Source organism: Bos indicus, chromosome 2 (genome assembly GCF_029378745.1).
Source record: "Bos indicus isolate NIAB-ARS_2022 breed Sahiwal x Tharparkar chromosome 2, NIAB-ARS_B.indTharparkar_mat_pri_1.0, whole genome shotgun sequence".
NCBI classification, from domain to species: domain Eukaryota; kingdom Metazoa; phylum Chordata; class Mammalia; order Artiodactyla; family Bovidae; genus Bos; species Bos indicus.
Window position 1 is genome coordinate 73,578,288 of NC_091761.1, and position 16,464 is coordinate 73,594,751.

Genomic DNA, 16,464 nt, shown 5'->3' on the forward strand with positions numbered 1-16,464 from the left:
TTTTTGCCAACAGACAATTTTCCATATCCCAGTAATGGCTCCATGGAAGCTAAAAATTGGAAACACTTTGTTTTCACAGTTGGGCTTCCTTGATGGCTCAGATGGTAAAGAATCTGCCTGCAATGCAGGAGACTTGGGTTCAGTCCCTGGGTTGGGAAGATCCCCTGGAGAAGGGAATGGCTACTCACTCCAGTGTTCTTGCCTGGAGAATCCCATGGACAGAGGAGCCTGGTGGGCTACAGTCCATAGGGTCGCAAAGAGCTGGACTGAGAGACTAACACTTTCAGTTTCATTTTATTTTCACAATGACGTTGATTCTCTCAAAAAGATAACACCTGAATGAGTGTTTTTACCATCCTCTTGACATGGAAAAAACAGTGCTTTTGAAATGACATTCCAGTACGAATCCTCTGGTTCTGAAGAAAGTGAACTTTTTATGGTCAAAGAAGGTACCAGGAATTTGAATTTTAAACTTGACTGCTGAGGAATAAAGATCAGAATTTCAGCTTGGAATGTGCTAAATCCACCAATGTCTCTCAGCATTTGCTGTGGCCACTTTCTTTTTACACATTTAAATCTTCTTCCCTAATTTTACCTGTGTTCTTCTGAACGATCATATCTTGGAGCCTGATTTAGAAATAAATGTAATGGTTAACAACTGGCCGTTGAGTCAGTAGAATTTTTTTTTTTTCTTCTTGTAGTGGGATGATCATGGCAGGATATTTCCTCATGGCCAGGAAATAGATAAACATGTTTCCTCATGTGTAAGGAGAGAAATAATCATAGTTTTTATTTCCTAAATTTTCATGAGGATTCAAAAAATAATACACATGATGCATTTAGCACAGTGACTGCCCATGTCAAATTGAATAAATGTTGACTGCTATTAACATCTCTTGAGCATTTGTGTCTAACTGGTTGACCACCTGTAGGTTGATGTAAATCTACTTCTTGGTATATGGAACTGGTTGATTCCTAAGTAAAAATCTTGACATCCTGACAATCTGTCTCATTTGTATGAAGGTGAATCAGCCCAAGGTTCACCAGGGTGTTGTCACCTATTTATTTTTTTCTCCCTATTTTCTTTGTCCTCCTTTTCATCTCTTCACTATTATCTTCTCAGTTTCTCTCCCCCCAACTTTTTAAAAACATTTTAAAACTTTTTATTTGTGTTAAAAATATGTGCATTGCAGTATTTAAAACATTGTAACAAAAAGGAAATGACCCTCTAAACTGGACTTCACAGCCCACAGGACATCTTGGACCAGCTTGCTTTTTACTCTAGAGTTCACAGTCGTCCTACCCAACTCTCTCCTTCACCAACAATTTTTTTCCCTTCCAGTCAGACAGGCAGATGAAAAAGGCAGGCCATGGCCTACTCATTGCTAGTAGTTCTCCTTTCTTTATGTGTAAAAAGATGGCACAGTCATGTAAACTTGATCCAACCTCTTTGTCTCTTGCAAAGCTAAACAGCTAAAAGAAGTAAAATAAGAAGGCATTGCTGTGGAATGTACAGCGCATACTGGCAGCACATGTTTCATTATGACTTGCCTGCTTGCTTCTCCCATTCAATAGTTTCTTTTGAAGGCAGTGGATTTTTCTCTTGTGTTTCTGTTTTCTTCAATTTCGATTTATCGGACTACTCAATCTCAGCCATATCGGGTTTGTCAGACATGGTTGCAGAGGGAGCCGAGCGAGCTGCGAAGGAGAGAAATATGGTCTGCAATGGCCGATGAGTGCTCTCTTTCTCCCTTTTTCTTGGTTATTTTCAGCTATGACTTAGGGATACTGGTACCCTCAGTGGGCACTGCCTCACCTGCCAGGGCAAGTGCTGCAGATGACTCTTAAACTCTGCCTTTGCATGTTGGTTTCTTCCTTTTTTTGGCTTGTTTCTTTTCTTGTAGATGATGGCCATGCAGTAATCCTGAGATGAGAGCTGAAACCTTCAATTGGCTCAGTGTGGGTTTTCCAGAAATAGTCTCTGATGTTGTGCTAGATGATGATAATTGAAGGCAGGAATGCTCTATTTATACATTTCTTGCAGGGCTCACCTACCCCATCATCCTGGCCCAGCCCCAGCCTCTTTGTGAAGCTGTATAATACTCCTCCACAGGGACACCTGTGGCAGATGTGACGATGTGACAGGACAATGGAGTGGCTGCTCTGGGAAGAAACACAGGGGGAAGGGCCACCCAGGAGTGTTGTCTCAGTGAGACCACGGGTAATTAGGAGGCTGGCAGGGGGCACAGGTAGCAGAACTGGGGATATTGAGGTCCAGTGGGGATCGAAAGATCAAAGCCAAGGATGCGGGTGAGACTCAAAGGCCAAATGTCAGGCTGCAACCAGGTGTGCGAGAGCCCTAGGAATCAGAGGTCAAGGGGAGCCAGTGGTCAAAAGTCAGGGGTGTAACTAGAGATCAACACTTCATCAGCTGTTTCTTTAGACAGGTGGCCTCCATCATGTTTCCTGCTGGGCAAGATGCTGATCATGCATGTGACAGATCAGGGTATGGAGGTGGGTGGAGGTATTGGATTGAGTGGTATGGGATCGAATGAAGGCAGATTTGAACATTTTGGTGAAAGAATTGGTGTTAGATGTTGTTACGGGCTAAATGTTTGTGTCTCCCCCAAAATTTGTATGTTGAAGTCCTAAGCCCTCATTGTGATTACATTTGAAGATAAGGTCTTTATGGAGGTAATAAGTGTCCTTATAAGAAGAGAAAGACCTCTCCTTCTCTTTCTCCTCTTTGTCAACATATAGCCAGAGGCAGCCATCTACAAGTTAAGGACAGGGCTTTCACCGGATCCCATCATGCTGGTGTTCTGATCTCAGACTTCAGGGTTCCAGAGCCACGAGAAATACATTTTTTGCTGTTTATAAGTCATCCAGTCTATGATATTTTGTTATGAAAGCCATAGCCCTAGGTTAAAATAGATGTAAGGTTTGGTTTTGGAGGTGTGTAGAGAAAGGAAAGAGTGTGCCCTTGGGGACACAGGCAGTGAGGGCCAGCTGTCACAAGGTTCCAGTCAAGACTGGCATCTCCAGGAAGGGGATGTAAAAAGCAAGATGGGGTCCCAGTGCCAAAGATATTTGGGAGACCACCAAAGGCAAAACAAATACTTTCCCCAAAGCAACTGAGTTTCCTTGGAACACAAGATCCAAATAGCAAGAAAACTTGGGCCAATCACTGAGGCTGGTCACATCTCTTTAAATTCGAACTGGAGAGCCTGAGTGGGAAGGGAAAGAAGGGGAGCATAAAGTATATCCAGATACAGAGAAAGTAGAGTACAGAGGTTGAGAGTGAGCAAGGACTGACAGCTAAAATTTTTGTCTATTGAAGAGTGAAGCATATAGAAAGGATGTAAGAGAGAGAAGCCCAGATCTGTGAATGGCTGGACCCTTCCCTTCATCCAGGTTTTGTTCAAATATCAGTTGATCATTGTTTGATAAATATAATATCTGACTATGTATATGTATATCTATATATAATACATATATATGTATATATACACACATACTGTACAGATGTATATATGTGTAGATACACATGTAATATATATACAGATTTACTGATTGATATGTGCATATATATTTCCCCATCTGGAGGCCCGTGGTCTGTGCTCAGGCAACAGTGTAGTCAGTGGATTAATCCCTGTATGGCGGCAGAACCTGGCTAATAGTATCCATTGGGAGCTACGAGGCTGGAATCTTACTCCTTAAAGGACAGAGGACAGACTTTGTATTCTCAGAACCCGCATGTTCCCTGGCTGCTCTCCTGAAAGTCTGGGCTGGAGTTGGTGTTAGGAGGGCATGAATCTCCATGCAGAGGGCATCTGTGTGCACAGGTATGGGACCCAGTGTTCACAGGCCACCCCAAGTCCATCTTTTCTCCCAGAGATTGAGTGGGATTCCTTGGTTTGGAATGTCTCTGCCTGGTCATAGGGTCCCACCTTCTCTGGGATTCTCCTTTCTGTGTGTGTAGGCCACCCTTCCACTCTTGTTCCTTGTCCTATCTCTGATAATGCTGAAGCTGAATAGGACCCTGTGGGGCTCCTGTGTATGGAAGCTTTTCAAGCAGTCGCTAATCAGGGAAGGGAGGGGATGCAGAGAATAGGGAGGAGAAGTCATGATAAAATAGTACCGGCTTGGGGCAGGGTCCTAGCTCCATCTCAAGTGGTACGTATAACTGTATCTTTGAGTTTTTTTAATAGAACTAAAACCCCTGACAAAAGGAAGATGTTAGCATTCTTCATTTCAGAGAAGGTCACAGTTTGATCAATTTGAGAACCACAGAAGGTCATTAGGAGACCACTTGAGGCCAGATTTAAGAGGTGCAGGCCTTGCAAACACCCTGATCCTTATTAGCAACCCTGCCCTTGAACCATCCTATAAAACCATAGGATTCATGAACTATAGGTTCATCCTGTAAAACTCCTCACCAAATCTTCCTGGGTTGGGACACAGTTTTTAGGGCAGGAGACTGCCGTGTTCCTCTTTTCCCGGCAAAGTAATAAAACTATTCTTTTCTACTTCACCCAAAACTCTGAGTTTTGCCTGGGCACCAGTGCAGAGAAGCTGAGTTTTTGGCCTCAATACTTCAGAGCTGGTTTATTGTGAGCCTACCATGCACTGGCCACTGTTCTGAGCATGCTATGTGTATTGGAGTATTTCATCCTTATTGCCACTCAAGAAGCAGCATCTTTCCACTCAGTAGAACCCAGGGGCAGGGAGGTGCAGTGCCCTGCTGGAGGTTGTGCAGGTAGCCTATCTCGTGCTCTTGGGTCAGGCAGGATGAAGAAGCAGCATGGACCACCAGCCCTGTTACTCAGCCCTTCCTGCCACTTCTCATCTCTTCTTTGCTCTCTGCCTCAGTTTATAGGGACCAGGGATCTGCCTTTAGACCAAGTGGCTGCAAGGGTGATGATGAAGGGAGCAAAGAAGAGATCATCAAGTAGGATGATCTCTTGATGATCAAGTAGGATGATCCCTTGGCTCTGAAGGGAAGGAGAGAGGTGAGGCCACACTAATTTCTTAATTTCTCTTGGAGTCATAAATAGGAACCACAAGGAGGCATCGTCTTATGGCTCAAGTTGGAAAAACCTTAGTTGACCTGTGTATGTGTGCGTGTGTGCACATGCATTAATGATTTCCAGTAACAAACACAGGGCTGGGAGAGCCAGACTCTGCTAAAGACTGTGGAGGAGCTCATAGGCACTAGCATCAGCAAGGAACTTCTGTCCATTTTGGGAAATAGGAGTTGAGTTTGAATCCAGCTTGACCATGTACCTGTTGTGGGAATGTGGACAGTGACTTAAGCACTCTAAAATTTCATTTTCTTATCTGGAAAATGACAATGGATACAACCTAGAGATGCTTGGAAGACCAGCTGATCTGTGGATGTAGAGCTTGGACCCCTATCCTAGTGGGTGGCAGGTGTCCACAGTAGGCATCTGTCGTACCTGCCAGCCCAACATCCATTCCCTTGTCTATCAGTTCAGTTCAGTCACTCAGTTGTGTCCGACTCTTTGCGACCCCATGAACTGCAGCACGCCAGGTCTCCCTGTCCATCACCAACTCCCGGAATTTACCCAAACTCATGTCCACTGAGTTGGTGATGCCATCCAACGATCTCATCCTCTGTCATCCCCTTGTCCTCCTGCAATTGTGGGGTAGTTTGAGCATTCTTTGGCATTGCCTTTCTTTGAGATTGGAATAAAAACTGATCTTTTCCATTCCTGTGGCCACTGCTGACTTTTCCAAATATGCTGGCATATTGAGTACAGCACTTTCACAGCATTATCTTTTAGGATTTGAAACAGCTCAACTGGAATTCCATTACCTCCACTAGCTTTGTTCGTAGTGATGCTTCCTAAGGCCCACATGACTTCACATTCCAGGATGTCTGGCTCTAGGTGAGTGTTCACACCATCGTGATTATCTGGGTCATGAAGATCTTTTTTGTATTTGTTCTTCTGTGTATTCTTGCCACCTCTTCTTAATCTCTTCTGCTTCTGTTAGGTCCATACCATTTCTATCCTTTATTGAGCCCATCTTTGCATGAAATGTTCCCTTGGTAGCTCTAATTTTCTTGAAGAGATCTCTAGTCTTTCCCATTCTATTGTTTCCTCTATTTCTTTGCACTGATCGCTGAGGAAGGCTTTCTTATCTCTCCTTGTTAGTCTTTGGAACTCAGCATTCAAATGGGTATATCTTTCTTTCTTGCCTTTGCTTTTTGCTTCTCTTCTTTTCACAGCTGTTTGTAAGGCCTCCCCAGACAGCCATTTTGCTTTTTTGCATTTCTTTTTCTTGGGGATGGTCTTAATCCCTGTCTCCTGCACAGTGTCACGAACCTCCATTCATAGTTCATCAGGCACTCTGTTTATCAGATCTAGTCCCCTAAATCTATTTCTCACTTCCACTGTATAATCATAAGGGATTTGATTTAGGTCATGCCTGAATGGTCTAGTGTTTTTCCCCACCTTCTTCAACTTAAGTCTGAATTTAGCAATAAGGAGTTCATGATCTGAGCCACAGTCAGCTCCCGGTCTTGTTTTTGCTGACTATATAGTTTGTCCATCTTTGGCTGCAAAGAATATAATCAATCTGATTTTGGTGTTGACCATCTAGTGATGTCCACATGTAGAGTCTTCTCTTGTGTTGTTGGAAGAGGGTGTTTGCTATGACCAGTGATTCTCTTGGCAAAACTCTATTAGCCTTTGCCCTGCTTCATTCTGTACTCCAGGGCTAAATTTGCCTGTTACTCCAGGTGTTTCTTGACTTCCTACTTTTGCATTCCAGTCCCTATAATGAAAAGGACATCTTTTTGGGTGTTAGTTCTAAAAGGTCTTGTAGGTCTTCATAGAACCATTCAACTTCAGCTTCTTCAGTGTTACTGGTCGGGAATAGACTTGGATTACCATGATACTGTATGGTTTGTCTTGGAAACGAACAGAGATCATTCTGTCATTTCAGAGATTGCATCCAAGTACAGCATTTCGGACTCTTTTGTTGACTACTATGGCTACTCCATTTCTTCTAAGGGATTCCTGCCCACAGTAGTAGATATAATGGTCATCTGAGTTAAATTCACCCATTCTAGTCCATTTTAGTTCACTGATTCCTAGAATGTTGACATTCACTCTTGCCATCTCCTGTTTGACCACTTCCAGTTTGCCTTGATTCATGGACCTGACATTCCAGGTTCCTATGCAATATTGCTCTTTACAGCATTGGACCTTGCTTCTGTCACCAATCACATCCACAACTGGGTGTTGTTTTTGCTTTGGCTCCATCCCTTCATTCTTTCTGGAGTTATTTCTCCACTGATCTCCAGTAGCATATTTGGCACCTATCAACCTGGGGAGTTAATCTTTTTGCCTTTTTATACTGTTTATACTGTTTATGGGGTTCTCAAGGCAAGAATACTGAAGTGGTTTGCCATTACCTTCTCCAGTGGACCACATTCTGCCAGACCTCTCCACCATGCCCTGTCCATCTTGGGTGGCCCCACGTGGCATGGCTTAATTTCAATGAGTTAGACAAGGCTGTGGCCCATGTGATCAGATTGGCTAGTTTTCTGTGATTGTGGTTTCAGTCTGTCTGCCCTCTGATGCCCTCTCTTAGCGCCTACCATCTTAACTTGGGTTTCTCTTACCTTGGACGTAGGGTATCTCTTCACAGCTGCTCTAGCAAAGCACAGCTGCCACTCCTGACCTTGGACTTGGTGTATCCCCTCACAGCTGCTGCTCCTAACCTTGAACGTGGGGTATTTCCTCTGCTGTGCAGCCACTGCTCCTTGTCTATACTCCATTCAAATCCCCCTTTCGAATTCCTGTTCCCTTGCCCACTCACTCAGAGGTGGGTGAGTGACCCTGGTCTCAACAATCAGAGTCACAGAATTTGCTCCAGGACTGGGTATGAGACACAATACAGGACAAAGAGAAGTAAATTCTGAAACTTTTGTGGGAATGACTTGGACAGAGAAGACTTGGTCATGAGCTGCATGTGGCTGTCTGGGACCCACATAAATAGAGCTTGCCTGAGGATAAAGCTGACATGTGAGAGAAGAGTATCCATCCAGAAAGAGAGACAACCTGATGGCATCCTCAGGCCCAGCATCCAGCTGTGCTGCAGTAAGATGTGCCCTTGCATTTCCCAGAAACATGAGCCAACAAACTCCCATTTACTAGCTCAGCCACTCACAGCAAAAAGTGTGGTGGTCCAGTCAGTGTTCAGAACTATTGAAGGAGAAAGGCATGCTCAGAGAGTCCTTTCCCCACACCCTGCCCTCTGCACATCTCTTCCATATGGCTATTTCTGAGTTATATCCTTTCATATAAACCAGTAATCTAGTAAATAAAATGTTTGTCTGAGTTCTGTGAGCTGCTCTAGAAAATTAATTGAACTCAAGGAGAGGATCATTGGAACCTCTAACCTAAAACCTGTCGGTGAGAAGCACACGTGACAATCTGGACTTGTGATTGGTATCTGAGGTAGAGGGAACAGTCTTGTAGGTATGTGCATACATGGATACTCAAGTGTGACCAACTAACCTCTTTGCAACCCCATGGACTGTAGCCCTCTGTGCATGGGATTTTCCCAGTAAGAATACTGGAGTGGGTTACCATTTCCTTCTCCTGAGGATCTTCCCAACCCAGGAATCAAACCCATGTCTTCTGAGTCTCCTGCATTGACAGGTGGATTTTTTACCACTGTGCCACTTGGGCAGCCTCAGTCTTGTAGGACTAAGGACTTATCCTGTGGGATCTGATGCCATCTCCAGGTATACCATGTCAGAACTGAGTTGAATTGTAGGAGACCATGCTGGTGCTGGAGTATTTCTTGTTGGAGTGAAAAAATCCATACACACATATTGGAATTGGGTGCAGAACCCTTAGTAGCCAAGCTTGGTATGTTAAATGAAGCATCTCAGTCCAGTCTTAGTGTAATGTGCTCAGTTGCTCGGTCATGTATGACTCTGTGACACCATGGACTATGTAGCCCAGTAATCTCCTCTGTTCATGGAATTTTCCTGGCAAGAATACTGAAGTGGGTTGCTATTTCCTCCTCCAGGGGAGATTCCCCACCCGAGGATCAAACCCAGGTCTCCTGAATCCCCTGAATTGGCAGACAGATTCTTGACCACTGAGCCACCTGGGAAGCCTTGTTTAGTGTAATAGAGAAGGACAAATTTGACTCCATATTAGCTCTGTTTCTTTTACTTTAACCTTTGTATTCTTTTGCTTTTGCTGTGAATTATGAATGTTGCCTATAGCCTGAAATATACAAGATACCCCATTCTCAAGGCTCTGATTTTTAGAGGTATAACATTTTCCCATTCATATAGAGATAAAAAGTTGCAGAATGGAGAATAACACTTGTCTTGTTGTAGGTTTATGGGAACATCCTGACCTGACCTACCTGGATAGATGCTGGAACAAAGGATTCCTACACCAAGAAGTCTGCAATAACCAAACACACTCCTTCATCTTGCCTTTAGCAGAAGAGACACAGATGTATAGAACCGTCTTTTGGACTCTGTGGGAGAGGGAGGGGGGATGATTTGGGGGAGTGGCATTAAAACATGTATAATATCATATAAGAAATGAATCGTTAGTCCAGGTTCGATGCAGGATACAGGAAGCTTGGGGCTGGTGCACTGGGGTGACCCAGAGGGATGGAATGGGAAGGGAAGTGGGAGGGGGGTTCAGGATGGGGAACACGTGTACACCTGTGGCGGATGCATGTTGATGTATGGCAAAACCAATACAATATTGTAAAGTAAAAAAATAAAAATAAAAAATAAATGCTTTGCTGAAACTCTTTGGGGAGTTTGGGATCTTTTTTTGTGTGTGTAAGCCCCCATTTTCCTTGTGTCCCTGCAATAAAGCTTTCTCTGCTCCAAATTCCATCGTTTCTGTTTGGCCTCACTGTGCTTCGGGCACATGAACTTGTGTCAGGTAATAATTTGTCCATCATTGACACCTGGTCCATCATTGATGGTAGCCCTGGTCAACATTACTTTTTCTGGTCTCATTTTCCCATTTGTGGAAGAGGTGGTTTTTCTAGGAAAATTTTCCAGGGCCTTTCAGGTGAAACATTCTTGCCTCATTCAGGGGAATTTATGGCCCCAGTTATTGGCAGTGAAAATTATTCTGGCAGTACCTCTCAGGACCTCTTCCCTTGGGTTGAGTGTCCCCATCCCTCTGCCCCACTCTTCTGCTTCTGTTTGCCTGCTGCTGTGTGCATAGCTAAGGGGCCACCAGTGTTGAATGGGCAGGGCACAACAATTCCATTGCCCATCCATGATTAGCATGGCTATGCCCCTTAATCCAGATGCCAGGCAGAGACTATGTTTGATGGCTGGCATGCCAGTGGGTTGATTGGAGCTGTGTCAGGGATGACCCCAGGACAGCAGAATCCTCTGGCTCACTGCCTGCTCAGTGGGGATGAAGAACAGGAGATGGAAGCCACCCAGATCTGGCAGACTAAGTGACTGGCATGTCCATTACAGTGCCAGGCTTTCCTGCTGGAAAGACCTGCACATTGTTGCTGCTACTGTTTATTTGTTTGGCCCATGGAGACTGTGCAGACCTAACGGCATTGACACTTGAGTTGAGGGTACTCACGGGGATCGTGACAGCCATGGGAGGGAGTGAAGAGAAAACAATTCTGAGGACAGACGGTCGAGACTGAGAAGGCTGTTTTCCCCCTCACTAATGACCCTAAAATTGACTCAATGATCCAGATACTCCAAAAGTAAAGCCATTAGTCACAATGTTGTCAGAGTGAAAAAAGAAAGAAAGAAGACGACGTGCGGATCATTTTGGAGCTGATTCCACACAAATGCCCATTCTGCACGCCTGAGTGCCCGGAGCCAAGCTGCCTGGTATAATTATTGTTTGCTCTGCATGGGATTAGGGCAGGCACATGACCAGCACATCTGAGTGTCAGCAAAGAGCCAGTGCCCAGCTGAGAAGTATGGCTCTCATTTTCTCTATGGGGAAGGACCGGGCTTCCTTTCAGTGGGCTGGTGACTGTCTTGTTGAGCCATCATCCCATCAGTTTGGAGGGCTGTGGAGTACAGTCACGAATGGTGAGGCAGAAAAGGCCCCAGAGGGTCACACTGAGGACATCTCTAGATTGACAGGGAGAAGGAGAAGAAAATGATGAAACAGGAATGTTGGGGCTCCAGTCACACCCTTTGCTTGGGGGTGGGGACCTACCGTCCTCTACTTGCCTGTCATTCCTCTGAGACTGTAAATTCACAGAGGCAAGGCTCTTGTTTTCCCTTTGCAATACCAGTAATAATAACAGTAACAACATTTCTTTTAAAATTTTATTTTATTTCAGTATAGTTAATTTACAAAGTTGTGCTAACTTCTGCTGTACAGCAAAGTGATTCAGTCATATATATATATTTCATATACTTTTCTGTTATGGTTTATCACAGGATATTGAATGTAGTTCACTATGCTATACAGTGGGATCCATTCTATATATAATAGTTTGCATCTGTTAACCCCAAACTCCCAGTCCATCCCTCCCCCATAGCCACAAGTCTGTTCTCTACGTCTATGAGTCTGTTTGGTAGATTAATTCATTTGTGTCATATTTTAGATTCCACATATAAGTGATTTGAATGACTTACTATTTTGTGATAGCTCCTGGGAAGTGCTAGGCCCTGTATGTGTGTTAGTTTTGCAGAGCAGAAACCCATAAACATTCCTCTTAGTTCAGTGGGAGAGTGGATGTGTAAACAGATAATTAGAATGCCAGGGGTACCTGCTAGAGCACAGGGGCCCAGAAGGCTGAACGCAAGTCTACTTTAGTGGTGTTCATAAGACTGAGCAGAATCTTTAGTCATTGACTGAAAAACTCTTCCTATTTGATTAAATTCAATTTGTAGGCTAATTGCCTATCTACTCACAAAGCCAGTTTTTGGAAAAAGAAGGTGAGAAGATTTCAGTGGGTGAGTGGGAGGTATTGTTTATTAGGTACTGAACTGAACTGAGCTGAACAGTAAGGGGCCTCTTATAGTACAGATTTTAACAGTGAACAAGAGACTCAGTGAGGTTAAGTGACTTGCCCAAGGTTACACAGCCAGGAAGTGTGCCAGTCAGAATTTCAATCCAGGTTGGACTGACTTGAGAGCTGACTTTTGAAAATATTTTTAAGTTTATTTTTAATTGGTGGACGGTTGCTTTACAATGTTGTATTAGTTTCTGCTGTATAACAGTGTGAATCAACCATATGTATACATGTATTTCCTCCCTCTTGAGCCTCCCTCCCACCCCTCCACCCCATTCTAGCCCACTAGGTGGTCACAGAGCATCGCTGACTCTTAAGATACACTATGAAAGTGGGCCCCGTTGTAAATGTACACTGTTTCAGGCCAGAGCTACTAGCCCCATGTGGCACTGAGCGCTTGAACTGTGGCTACTATAATTGAACTAAAGTTTTACTTTTATGGAATTTTAAATAATTTAAATTAAAGATAAAAAAACCTATACTTTATTCAGTTACCGAACTTTTATATATGTTTACAGTAACTTGGGTATGTGAATCTGTTCTTCCCTGTGTAAATTTGGTAAATGCTAAATAGGGATCAAGTATTTCTTTTTAAAAAATATTTAGTGTCCATTTATTTATTTATTTTGAATTTATCTTAAAATTGAAGTATAGTTAATTTGCAATATGTGAGTATCAAGTATTTCTTTTTTTAAACCAATACCCATTTATTTTAATGAAAAAAAAACCCTCTGTATTCTATATGCTCCAAAAAGATTTACTATAGAAACAAATACAATATATGAACTCTATCTGCCTAATTTCACTATGATAAAGACAGCGTGTGACTTCTAGTTCCTACAGAAGGCGAACTGAAAAGCATAGGTACAAACAGACTGTATAAGAAAGCGTGAGCATATGCGCATGTGCACAAATGTGGTTAAAATCTTTAGCAAGCAACTGCATTTAAATTTTCTAAGAGGCCTGACCCTAGGTTGTGGCGAGCTCTAAGAAAAAGCCACGAGTTGTCACTAGTTTTATCTGCTAAAAAAATTTGCTACAAGAATCAAGTATTTCTGATGCAAATTTAATGTCCCCATGGAGATGTCCCTTAAGTGTAAAACACATCCCACATTTTGGAAACATGCTGGTTACATGTTGAGATGATGGATATGTAAAGGATTAAATAAAAACTGCTTTAAAGATACATGTCACCACTTAAAGTGGCCATTAGAAATCTTAAAATGTGACTTGAATTCTATTTCTCTTGGACAGTGTTGTTCTAAGCCAGTTTTAAATAAGGAATGAACTTTGTTAACTCCTCAGGGTTCCTGTATGCAGAACAAGATAGTAACAAAAGACATTCCAAAAATGTTTCTATCTTTCTATCTTAGCTGACCTGGCTAGCGCTTGAGTCATCAGAATTGTGGAGACCTAAAGAATCCACCTGGAATGCAGAAGACGCAGGAGACATGGGTTCGACACTTGAGGTGGGAAGATCCCTTGGAGTAGGAAATGGCAACCCACTACAGTATTCTTGCCTGAGAAATTCCATGGACAGAGGAACTTGGTGGGCTGCAGCCCATGAGGTTGCAGAGTCAGACATGACTGAGCACGCATACACAATTACAATGATTGTATACAGAAGAATAACACCAGTTCCCGTGGTGTTTTTCAGAGAGGCTAATATAATGGCAACCTACTCCAGTACTCTTGCCTGGAAAATCCCATTGGCAGAGGGGTCTGGTAGGCTGCAGTCCATGGGGTCACTAAGAGTCAGACACGACTGAGACTTCATTTTAACTTTTCACTTTCATGCATTGGAGAAGGAAATGGTGACCCACTCCAGTATTCTTGCCTGGAGAATCCCAAGGGAGCCTGGTGGGCTGCCGTCTATGGGGTCGCACAGAGTCGGACATGACTGAAGTGACTTAGCAGCAGCAGCAGCAGTGCAAGGCCAGAGGTCTATGGCACAAAACACAGAACAACTTAGGGGGATGACCAGATGGGGAGGGGGGCAGGAAGTAAAAGAAATTGATGATGACTCTCACTGTGGTCTAAGAGATAGTTTTTAGCAGAAGCTTTCAAAACCCAGATGATTCACACCCACATACACATAAGAGCCCAATCAAAAGCTGTGAGGCTCCATATCACCTGAGAGCATAGCCAATTCCAGAAACAATTTAGGCTTCACTATTCCAGCTGATTTGAGGGCTTTACTTTTGTCTGAGTCTATTATTACAAAGGTTTTCTGTCTGACTTTTCCATTACTACTCTATTTGTGAAGCTCAGATTCAATATTTAAAGCCTGAATTTTCCTTTCATACCAAACTTTAGTGACAGAGTAATTCAGATGGATTTGAGGGGAGAGAGGGAAATGAGATGAGGTAAACTTCAAAGTTAATGAAGAAAACACCAGTGATATTGGGTGAGCGTAGAGTTATTTTGAAAATTTTGAAAAAAAAAAAAAAAAGAATTGTGGTTGGTATTTTGATTTTCTTTTGAGGCTGTTTTTAGTACTTTTCTGAGGTGCTTGCCTCTATAGCATTATTAAAGCTATTGCTCAGGATTTTAATGATTGCACTTTAATGGTTTTTCCCCTCCCAAGGCTGTGGAGTTGGAGAGGGAGGGAGAGAGACATACACACACACACACACACAGAAAGAGGTAGAGAAAGAGAGAGAGGTAAATTAATCTTGGAGTAAGGATGACTTTAGACTCTTAGCACTGGCTGACTTAATATTTGTGATTTCAAATATTGATTTGGCAAGCACTCCAAAAGGACCTTTAATACACACTGTTCGGTCATTTTCAGAAGCAAACTGTGAATAGAGAGTAGTATGAAGCTGACCTGGAGAAGCTTGTGAATGAGACCAGCCAAGCCCTTGTCAGCACAGCTCCCTTTCATCTTGGTGTTTTTGGAGGACAAAATAATCTTCACTGAAAGTTTAGAGAGCCACATAGCATCACTAATTATTAGGGAAACGCAAGTCAAAACTACAGTGAGGTACCACCTTCACATGGGGCATCATTAAAAAGTTTACAATTAACAAATTCAGGTGAGGATGTGAAGAAAAGCGAAACCTCCCACATTGTTGGTGGGAATGTACATTCGTGCAACCACTATGGAGAACAGTATGGAGGTTCCTCAAAAAACTAAAAATAGAATTACCATACAACACAGCACTCTCACTCCTCGCCTTGTATCCTGAAAAAACTCTAATTTGAAAAGATGCATGCACCCCTATATTCATCAGATCAGATCAGATCAGATCAGGTCAGTTGCTGAGCCATGTCCAACTCTTTGCGACCCCATGAATCGCAGCTCGCCAGGCCTCCCTGTCCATCACCAACTCCCGGAGTTCACTCAGACTCATGTCAATCGAGTCAGTGATGCCATCCAGCCATCTCATCCTCTCTGTCGTCCCCTTCTCCTCCTGCCCCCAATCCCTCCCAGCATCAGAGTCTTTTCCAGTGAGTCAACTCTTCGCATGAGGTGGCCAAAGTACTGGAGTTTCAGCTTCAGCATCATTCCTTCCAAAGAAATCCCAGGGATAATCTCCTTCAGAATGGACTGGTTGGATCTCCTTGCAGTCCAAGGGACTCTCAAGAGTCTTCTCCAACACCACAGTTCAAAGCATATTCATAGCAGCACTATTTACAATAGCCAAGACATGGAAACAACCTAGATGTCCACTGTCAGATGAACGCATGAAGAAGATGTGGTACATATATACAGTGACTATTACTCAGCCAGAAAAAGTATGAAATAATGCCATTTGCAGCAACATGGATGGACCTAGAGATTATTATCCTAAATGAAATAAATCAGACAAAGACAAATACCATATGATATCACTTATATGTGAAGTCTAAACTATGACACAAATGAATTTATCTATGCAGCAGAAACAGAGATAGAGAACAGACTTGTGATTCCCAAGAGGGAAGGGGGTCAGGGAGGGATGGATTGGGAGTTTGGGGTAGCAGATGCAAACTATTATATAGACAATGGATAAACAACAAGATCCTACTATTTAGCACAGGAACTATATTCAGTATTCTGTGATAAACCATAATGGAAAAGGATATGAAGAAGAATGTACTGAATTTATACATATATATAATGGAATCACTTTGCTGCCAGCAGAAATTAACACAACATTATAAATCAGCTATGCTTCAATGAAATAAAAAAAGGCCACTTAAGTGTTTTAGCTGTGCTTTGTGCATTTAACGGAGATGTCTTGTGTGTTCAGAAATTTGGGCTTCCCTAGTGGCTCAGATGGTAAAGCGTCTGCCTGCAGTGTGGGAGACCCGGGTTCGATCCCTGGGTTGGGAAGGTACCCTGGAAAAGGAAATGGCAACCCACTCCAGTACTCTTGCCTGGAAAATTCCATGGACTGAGGAGCCTGGTAGGCTACAGTCCATGGGGTCGAAGAGTCAGACACGACT

General features: G+C 43.1%; 1 pseudogene; it reads right to left on the bottom strand.

Annotated features, from left to right (window-relative positions):
* Window positions 1-1,540: 1,540 nt before the first annotated feature.
* On the bottom strand, window positions 1,541-1,675 carry LOC109576697 (thymosin beta-4-like; annotated as a pseudogene).
* Window positions 1,676-16,464: the final 14,789 nt, after the last annotated feature.